The sequence below is a fragment of the Morus notabilis genome, unplaced genomic scaffold, assembly GCF_000414095.1.
Source record: "Morus notabilis unplaced genomic scaffold, ASM41409v2 Scaffold566, whole genome shotgun sequence".
In the NCBI taxonomy this organism is placed as follows: Eukaryota; Viridiplantae; Streptophyta; class Magnoliopsida; order Rosales; family Moraceae; genus Morus; species Morus notabilis.
This window is the reverse complement of record NW_010365282.1, coordinates 163,576-174,328: the sequence shown is the minus strand read 5'-3', so window position 1 is coordinate 174,328 and position 10,753 is coordinate 163,576.

Sequence of the window (10,753 nt, the reverse complement as noted above, 5' to 3'; positions counted from 1 at the left end):
TTGCTCATTTGTTTTTTCCGTCCTTCGCGGAAGGGAATTAATTAATCAAACTAAACTATACGCGCATGACGATGTTTAAGATTAATTAATACGGCTCTCAGTAGTAGTGAGTATGAAAAGGACGTGCTCATGATCTGCTCCCTTTCCTCTAACAATGCCGCAATAATCGTTTTCGTTTCTCTCTAATATCTTTTTAAGTAATAGCTAGAATAAAAAAAAAAGTACTAGCTAAAACAGTCAACAGTCTTTCACAGAAATTAATCACGGTCTACGATGTACATTAAAAGAATCTTTCTAATTGTTTTTTCTCCTCTGTTAACGTTTAATATACTTTTACAAGTGTACAAGTGTTTTACTAGTACAGGGTTGTTTATGGGCACAATTCAAATTTTTTAGGTCCGTTTCGCGAATTTAAATTGAGATATAATATTTTTTAAAAATTTTTAACTGTAATAAAAAAAATTAAATATGATATTTTTTTAGAACTTTTAACTGTAAAAATCTAAAATTCAAAATTCGGTAAAATAAATGATGCTCTATTTACTAGTACATGGTTGTTTAATGGGCACAAATTGGAATTTTCTAGAGTCCCGAAATATTTTTTTCACTCCAAAATTTATAGTAAATCTATAATAATAATATACATAAAATAGTCAAAAGTCTTTCATCTAACGGTATCGGAGAAAGAGAAAGAAATTTAACTCTTCTCTTTTTTTAGTTTTTTTTTTTTTTTTTTTTACATTTTTTTATAAATCTTATTTGTTAATTTTCTTTTTGGTTATTTCTTAAATGCTCTGTACTCCTAGACATTTTAACTTTTTTACAAAATGCTTTTTTTAAATACTTTTTTTGTTAATTTATTTGTTCAAAATAATTTTTTTATTTAATTTTTTTATTTTTTTAAGAAGGCCTCTATAGCTTAATTATTTTTCTTACATCAAATCTCTATCTCTAATCTCTATCTTTAATCTCTAATATCTAATCCCTAACTTAACTAAAAGAGATAATGAATGTTTTTCCTTCTTGCGACCCTCCTTGGTAAAATTTATTATTACATAAATAACTGAAAATAACACACCATTTGTTTATTACATTTTTTTTAACTTTTACTCCTTTTATTTTTATTTTTTTTATGCTTTTTATTTCTTTTCCTTTTAGCTTTTTGGTTTTTTTCTCAAGTGCTCTATGCACCTAAGCATTTAACTGTTTTACAACATGCTTTTTCTACAAAAAAAGAAAATCTAATCTAACAATATATAAAGGAAGAACCAAGCTCTTTTCAATAGTACTATTCTCTAGGACTGCCACGTAACAACTCTTTATTCTCCCCCTTCTTTTTTCCATATTTTTCCCTTCTTTGCTTTTCTATCTTTATTATTCTTTAGGGAGTTTCTCTAATAGTCTCTGTAAAATAAACTACCGGTAATCCTTTATTTTTTAACCGATAGATCTATAGCCGAATCTCTCTTTTCTGCATATTTTTTTTAAACTCGGTAAAATAAACGATGCTCTATTTACTAGTACATGGTTGTTTAATGGGCACAAATTGGAATTTTCTAGAGTCCCGAAATATTTTTTTCACTCCAAAATTTATAGTAAATCTATAATAATAATATACATAAAATAGTCAAAATTCTTTCATCTAACGGTATCGGAGAAAGAGAAAGAAATTTAACTCTTCTCTTTTTTTAGTTTTTAGTTTTTTTTACATTTTTTTATAAATCTTATTTGTTAATTTTCTTTTTGGTTATTTCTTAAATGCTCTGTACTCCTATACATTTTAACTTTTTTACAAAATGCTTTTTTTAAATACTTTTTTTCTTAATTTATTTGTTCAAAATAATTTTTTTATTTAATTTTATTATTTTTTTGAGAAGGCCTCTATAGCTTAATTATTTTTCTTACATCAAATCTCTATCTCTAATCTCTATCTTTAATCTCTAATATCTAATCCCTAACTTAACTAAAAGAGATAATGAATGTTTTTCCTTCTTGCGACCCTCCTTGGTAAAATTTATTATTACATAAATAACTGAAAATAACACAACATTTGTTTATTACTTTTTTTTTTTAACTTTTACTCCTTTTATTTTTATTTTTATTTTTTTATGCTTTTTATTTCTTTTCCTTTTAGCTTTTTGGTTTTTTTCTCAAGTGCTGCTCTATGCTCCTAAGCATTTAACTGTTTTACAACATGCTTTTTCTACAAAAAAAGAAAATCTAATCTAACAATATATAAAGGAAGAACCAAGCTCTTTTCAATAGTACTATTCTCTAGGACTGCCACGTAACAACTCTTTATTCTCCCCCTTCTTTTTTCCATATTTTTCCCTTCTTTGCTTTTCTATCTTTATTATTCTTTAGGGAGTTTCTCTAATAGTCTCTATAAAATAAACTACCGATAATCCTTTATTTTTTAGCCAACAGATCTATAGCCGAATCTCTCTTTTCTGCATATTTTTTTTGTCAAATGTGACTTTGACTAGATAAACAATCAAAAACTGAGATTACCGGAGAAACTCTCTATTGTTTATTCTTTAAACTTTTTCTTTTCCTTGCATGTTCTCTTACAATTTAATTGTTTATGTGTTTTTTCAAATAATTTTTTATCACTTTACTCTTATGAAAGTAATTTCTCACAGGTTAATTTTTTACATGTGTTTTTTCAAAATATATTTTTTCTCACTTTACTCTTATGAAAGTAATTTCTTTTGCATGTATTTCTATTTTATCTTTGTTGTCAATTATTAAAATAAATTCTTCAAATGTGTTCCTACTTGATTATTTTTTGAGTAATTCCTATTAAATCAACAGCTATCTTTGTCTAATTCTAACATATATTAAAAAAGTTAAAGCTCTCTTCTTTTGTACAATGATCCTTTGGCCATGTATCAATCTCTCTTATCTTTATTCTTTTTTTTTTTTACTTTTTTTAATTTTTGTTTTTAGCTTGTTTCTATTTGTTTTTTTTTTATGTATATACACATAAATCTGTATCAATATATCTACCATCTAACATATCTAACAACTATTAAAAGAGTCAAACTCTTTCTCTCCAAGATTGTCATATGGCAACCTCTCTCTCTCCCACTTTTTTTTTCCTTTTTTTGTTCTTCAATTTTTTTTATCTTCATTCTTTTTTTATTATTTTAAATGTTTTGTTTTTTTTTTATTTTGTGAATTTTTTGAGGGTTTAATGTTTTGCGTGTGTTTTTTAAAAATACATTTTTTCACTTTATTCCCATTAAATTAATTTTTGTCACATGTATTCCTATTTAATTTTTTTCCAATGTTAAATTAATTTTCTTCAAATTTGTCCATATTTAATTTTCTTCGTGTAGTTCTTATCATATCAAAAGTTACTTTTACACTTTTTTTTTTTAAACTAAATCATCTTCTTCTAATGTACAATTATTTAGATCTTTTTTATTACCAAGTGTTTAAAATAGAAAATGAGTATTTTTTCAATTAAAATTTTAGTCGGTACCCCAATTACAGTTTGTGCGGGGATGAATCCTTTCCATAAGCTTTCTCTCTCCGTCCGTTGATTATCCTTATGATTTTGTACTAATTCAAATTTAACTATCTCCTAAGATAAAGCCAGAATCATCTATCTGATCTCCCTAGTTTTAGTTGTGATTTTATTTTCAAATTTTAATTCCTAGATTTTGTTGGATATTTTTCGATCTCCTTTGCATCCCAAAACTCTACAAATAGAGGGTTCTGCCATTTCTATTTTTCATTCAAGAATTGAGAGAATTTCTGTGATGATCCTACTGAGTTAGCCGTCACTATTACTAACTTTAACATGTACTTTCTGAAACTCCCTAAAATTGGAGGGAAATTTTTTTTTTATTTTTTTCTTACTGGAAAATGCTGTATGAATGTTGTAGCATTTTCTTTTATAACTTAAATAAAGTGCTATACGAATGCTGTAACATTTTTTTTACAACTTAAATAAAATGCTATACGAATGCTGTAGCATTTTCTTTATAACTTAAATAAAATGCTATACGAATGCTGTAGCATTTTCTTTATAACTTAAATTAAATGCTATACGAATGCTGTGGCATTTTCTTTATAACTTAAATAAAATGCTATACGAATGCTGTGGCATTTTCTTTATAACTTAAATAAAATGCTATATGAATGCTGTAGCATTTTCTTTATAACTTAAATAAAATGCTGTAGCATTTTCTTTATAACTTAAATAAAATGCTATACGATTGCTGTAGCATTTTCTGTATAACTTAAATAAAATGCTTTACGAATGCTGTAGCATTTTCTTTATAAAATGTTGTAGGAATGATGTAGCATTCTTTTTAAAATGCTATAGGAATGCTATAACATTCTTTTGAAAATGCTATAGGAATGCTGTAGCATTCTTTTTAAAATATCTGTAACAAAATATATTCTGGTTTCTACTTTTGAACATAGCAAAAGGTTTATACTTCAAAACGAATTTCCTTTTCTAAAGCATAAATTTACATATAGGTATATTTTGCTTCTCAAAAATCCTGCTAGCTTACACAACTTAACAATTTTACTACAAGCTTCCAAAATACAAGTTAATAGACATATTTAACAAAATCTTTTTTTAAAAAAACTTTAAAATATTGCGGAAATAACTGTGTGCGGTATCCATTCCCCGACCTCTACTCCGTTCGTCCGCTACCTCGCCATCAGTCCATCAAGCATTATGTGTAGGTTGCTTACCTATAGTATAAATACTTTGAAATGAGCTTTTACTCAGCAAGTAGGAACTATTACTCGCAAAATAACTGTAAGTTCACATGACTATATATGCATGAACTGATTATGCTAACTTATGATGTTTTATCATAGTTTTACAATTTGAACTTACTATCTGAAGTTATCTTACTTACTAATGGGCCCGAGTGCTCGTACCATTGGCGCGCAATCATCGGGACGTGAGGGTTTGGGAGGTCCCCAATGACACCGTGATTAAAAATTGAACTGAATGCCTCCCTCTCAGAGGACATTATTATATATTTTTTTTCTTCTCCCTTGCGGAGCCTAAGTTACCTCCCTCTCAGAGGCTGATACGGCACTTAACTAAGTTTCTTTTTATAAATTCTTCTTGTCTTATTAAGGTGTATGAAATATGACATAGCATAGCATATTGTAACATGGAATGTACTCAAACACATATAATTCATGTGCACTACTTATGTGTATGCAATATGACATAGCATAACATGCATATCTTTAAATGTACTCAAACATATATAATTCATGTGTACTGTTTATTTTAAAATCTATTTATACTGTAGGCGAGATTCCTACTTACTTGTTATTAGGAGTGGAATCCTCTATTCGCCAAAGAGTCTGTTCTCTTTCTTTCTTGTTTCTGAGAATAAACACCTACTAAGAGTGTGAGATTAACTATCACTTGCTATTTTATTTTAGCAAGCTTGTAAGAAAGTCTAACTTCTCTATTTATGGCTTTCTTTCTCTTTTCTACCTTAAAGGATTATGAAACCTTGTTTCTAATTTAAAAAATTAGGTTTATCAAATCCCCATAACCTTACTTTTCATTAAACAAGATTCAAACTCAAAATATTTTCTTGAGATTATACTTCGAGTTCTTAATGATCTCTTCTGTTTAACACCAAAACTATTTTAATAGTTATATAGTGTTTTGTTCTAAGAAAATAGTTTAAAACTTCTATTTAAAACTAAAACCAAGTTTAGCCTCAAATTCTAGAACTAGAACTAGGTTTAACTTCAAACTCTCAAACTAAATTTCGGCAGAGTTTCACCTTATTTTTCTATGTTTCCTGAGCTAACTTTAGCATGTTTTATCCGTTATTTTATCTTCTAAACATAGCTAAAAATCTTTCTCACACAATTTAATCATTTTAGGAGCCATACTCTAGGGTTCCATCTAATTTCTCACAAGGATTCTCATATCCAAAATTTGCTAGAAACATAACCTAACAACCAAAACTCAACCTTTATTCACTAAGCTTTCAATTCCTTTATCAATTGAAATTAAATCATTAACTTAGCAAACTTTTTCCATACTCTCTACCACATCCAAACCATTCGGCCAAGGTAAGAAAAAAGAGAGGAAAATTGAAATCTCACCTTAAAAGAATGAAGAACAAATTCTGGAATCACCAATCATCGATAGTTTGATCGATTCCCACTTAAACTTTCTTTTCTTCACTTTTGGTAATTTTTTTCTTCTTCTCTCTCTTGGATGAACTCCACGGGTTCTTAACATGAAAAATGACCATTTCATTGTGTTTCTTCACTAATAAACCGACCTCCCCAAAAAGCAAGGATTCAAGTTGCCAATTTTGACTTTTCCATGGACCATGTTGCAAAATTCACCAAAATATCTCACTTCTTCTTCACCAAGTTGGCCGGCCATTCATTCATCTCCCTTTCCACATGTCAAAATATCCTCCATCCATTCTTTTGTTCCTTTTAATCTCAACCATTGATTATTTAATAATTATCCTATTTTGGTTCAGCTTAATTTCCTATCCAGTACGTGTTTTATTTGCGTTTTTCAGACAATTGGTCAACTTAGTCAACTTTGACCATTATTGACTAACTTTTTGAGGGCGATGTTTTGGTCAACTCTTAGTCAACAAACTTTGACTTGGTCCAATTAAATCAGTTGAAACCCCAATTTATGCGATTTGGCCTTCCGAACCCCTTTTTCGTTCGTTTTTCATTCTGATTGTCTCTAAAACCCTAGAATTGTTGTTTTTCAATTCTCTTTCACTTCTTAAACTTAAGATTCATGTGTTGGCCCACTTGTGGGTTTAACACAACATTATGCACATCTTTCCTTATTGCCGACTGAAAGTCAGTAACGGTATCTTACCAAACTTAAATTTCTAATTACTTACTTGATATCATCTTACTTACATAAGTAAGGTTTAGTGAACACTTGGCAATCACCCCTTAATGTTCTATTCTTATAGCTATTCTTATTACTTCATACTAACTTTTGAGAATTTACTTAGTTGACAGGAAATTTCAGTTCTTGACTTTGTCGACTTCTGAACTCATATTGCATCTAAACTTCTTTATTGAAACACTACCACTTTAATTTTCTCTTATATGTTTGGGAGTTAAGGGTTTTCCTTTTAAATGTCAGAGCATTTCTCTAATATGCTACTAACATTATACTGCACTGAGAGATTCCTAAGATTAAGATTCTCCAATTGTATATGCACTAAGAATTCTTCCGCCTTAATTACGGTAAGAATTTATTAACTAAATTTATTGGTTCTTTAAAATATGAAATAATCATAAAACTTACTACATAATTTAGGAATATTGATATTAATTCCATAAATCCTTCAGTCACAAAATATGATAGTATATTACTGAGAAAAGTCATTGACTTAAATAAATTTACATTATTTAATTCTAGGATTTTCTCGGTCATTACAATTTCCTTAGATTAAAGTTTATTCTTTTCAGTTCTTGTTTCCTTAGTTTTTCTTTTGGTAAGAGATGAGTGACACATCTTTCTATGAGTGACACACAACTGTTGAAAGGCTAAGTCTTGAGTAAATGCTATGTGGAAGCGTGTTTTAGTTTTTATTTCTAATTCATTATTGATTTTCAAGTTCATAATTTTGATCCATTTTCTTCTCTTCTGTTTAGTGTTTATAATAATTATCTCTGCAATGACCACAGTTTTAATTATTATATTCAGTGCTTGTTATTTTTATGTGAGTATCACTTATTGCATTCTACCTAAAGGTATTTTGTCGCTCTTGTTTTTATTGGGAAGAGATTAATCTGATCAAAAACCCTTTCTCATTATTTGTGCTCCAAATTCATATTTTCTGACTGCATGTTTGGGATGTGAAATGTGTAGTTGAGTTATAGAATTAGTATCCGAATTGTAACATAAATCATACAGTTTTTCTCACTATCTTTATTCTTATTTTTGCATTTTTATTTTATTATCACAAAAATCACAACAATATTTATTCTCATTTTTGCTTATTTATTCTAACGTTTGTTTCTGTTAATCAATTTTGTTTGTTATTTGCCACTTCTTTGTGGGTTTGACCGCTCATTCTATGCTATCAATTTGGACATAATCAAAATTTTGGGCGTAATCAATCTGGGCTTAATATTTTTAATGACCCTAAGAAAATAAAAACTACTTATCTATTTTCCCGTTCAAATCTGTGAGACTATCTTGATCATAGCACCTCCCCGGCAACGGCGCCAAAATTTTGATTATGCCCAAATTGTGTATAGCTAAAGCGGTCAATTATAGCATAGAATGGACAACCAAACCACGAGGAGGTGACAAATAACAAACAAAACTGATTAACAGAAACAAACATTTGAAGAGGTAAGCCAAAATGAGAATAAATATTTTTGAGATTTTTGTGATAATAAAATAAAAATGCAAAATAAAGAATAAAAATAGCAAGAAAAAGTTTGCCATTTATGTAAAAATTCAAATACTAATTCTATAACTCAACTATACATTTAACATCCCAAACATGCAGTTGGGAAATATGAATTGGAGCACAAATAATAAGAAAAAGTTTTTGATCTAATTAATATCTTTTCAATAAAAACAGACAAAGTTATTTCATGCATTATCTGAGTGCGACAAAATATCTTCATGCAGAATGCAATAAGGGAAATTCACATAAAATTAATAAGCACTGGATATAATAATTAAAATCATTGTCACTGCAAAGATAATTATTATAAACACTAAACAAAAGAGAAGAAAATGAATCAAAATTATGAACTTGGCAAATCAATAATGATTTAGAAATAAGAACTGAAACACGCTTGCACATAGAATTTACTCAAGACTTAGCCTTCGGACGGTTGTGTTTCACTCACAGAAAGATGCGTCACTCATCTCTAACCCAAAGAAAAACTAAGGAAATAATAACTGAAAAATAATAAACTTTGATGTCTGAAAATTCTCTCAATTCTTGAAAGACAAACACAAATAGCAGAACCCTCTATTTATAGAATTTTGGGCTACAAAGGAGATTAGAAAATATATAAAAAAAGAAATCTAAGAATTAAATTTAAAAATAAAATTGTAACTAAATTTAGGGAGATCAGATAGATGATTTTGTCTTTATCTTGAGAGACATTTAACTTTGAATCAACACAAAATCGTGACGATAATCAGCGCACAGAGAGAGTAAGGTGCTGGAAGGATTCATCCACGCGGCAAACTTTGATTGGGGAGCCAAACTGAATTGATGTCAGAAAAAGGGACTAGAGCTGGGGCCCACCTCTACTGATGTGGCACCTTCAGATTTGCACTTGTGGGTTGGTTTCCATGGCTTAGTTGCATGGTATTTTGAACTGTTTTTTAATATCTACAAATAAATAAATAAAAATTAAACAATTTTCAATTAAAATATTCTCAATAAAATAGTGGAAACATTTAATTTAAGCTTTAATATTTAATCATGTAACACCTTGAAGAATTAATTGAGATTAATTAAGGTAATTGAGATTATTAGTGTGCCTAATCTGGATTATTAATTGAGTATTAATTAATAAATGTTTCTAACACGTGTGAGTTTAAATAGTTCCAAGGTATTTAAATTATTCTCAGTAAACCCAGAAGTCTGTATGGGCGCATTTCTGGACTGCTCTTTTAAAATATTGACACTTGTCCCTCTTCTTTCCTTTTTCTTTTTCTTTTCTTTTCTTTCTTTTCCTTTTCCTTCCTTCCTTCCCGTGCGTCTCTCCCGTGCTCTCTCTCACTCTCTCCCTCTCTCATTTTTTTGTCCCAAATCAAACAGATCTTGAACCAAGGAAAGATTTAAAGAAGTTTTCAACGTCAAGAGAAGGATTCGAGGTAAGATTACTAAAAGAACCTCTCTTGAATCTCAAGGTTTTAAATTTAAAACTTAAATTATTCTCAGTAATTTATTTTAACCCACTGTACTGTATGGGCGCATTTCTGGACTGCTCTTTTAAAATATTGACACTTGTCCCTCTTCTTTCCTTTTTCTTTTTCTTTTCTTTTCTTTCTTTTCCTTTTCCTTCCTTCCTTCCCGTGCGTCTCTCCCGTGCTCTCTCTCACTCTCTCCCTCTCTCATTTTTTTGTCCCAAATCAAACAGATCTTGAACCAAGGAAAGATTTAAAGAAGTTTTCAACGTCAAGAGAAGGATTCGAGGTAAGATTACTAAAAGAACCTCTCTTGAATCTCAAGGTTTTAAATTTAAAACTTATTTTTGGTTCAAACCGGATTTTGATGGTTTTTGAGTAAAACTAGAGTAGAAATTGGAGATCTTGGGTTCTTTGGACTTGTTTTAGGACCTAGAACCCAGATCTAGTGGTTTTCCTTTAAAATATCTTGATTTGGGACTGGATTTGTAGGTTTTGGGCTGATTTCCGTGAGCTTCTCTCGCGCAGCTGATTCCACCGGTCGACCTGTGCGGTCGACCGGATCACATGGTAACCGGTCGACCTGTGTGGTCGACCGGATTGCAGGCTGACCGGTCGACTGGTGTGCACACTACCAGTTGACCGGTAGTGTTGCACTGCTCTGTCACCGGTCAACCGGTTGACACGGGGTTTGACCCGGTTTGGCCTGAAATTGCTGTTTTGACCCCTGTTTTCAGGGAGAACCCAAATTAACTTCATTTGGGGACTTGAGATGAATGGATTAGCATCTTTAATCCTTGTTTTGAGATTGAAAACCCTTGGAATGATATTTTGAAACATAAAAATGGATTAGGGCACACTAATTGGAAA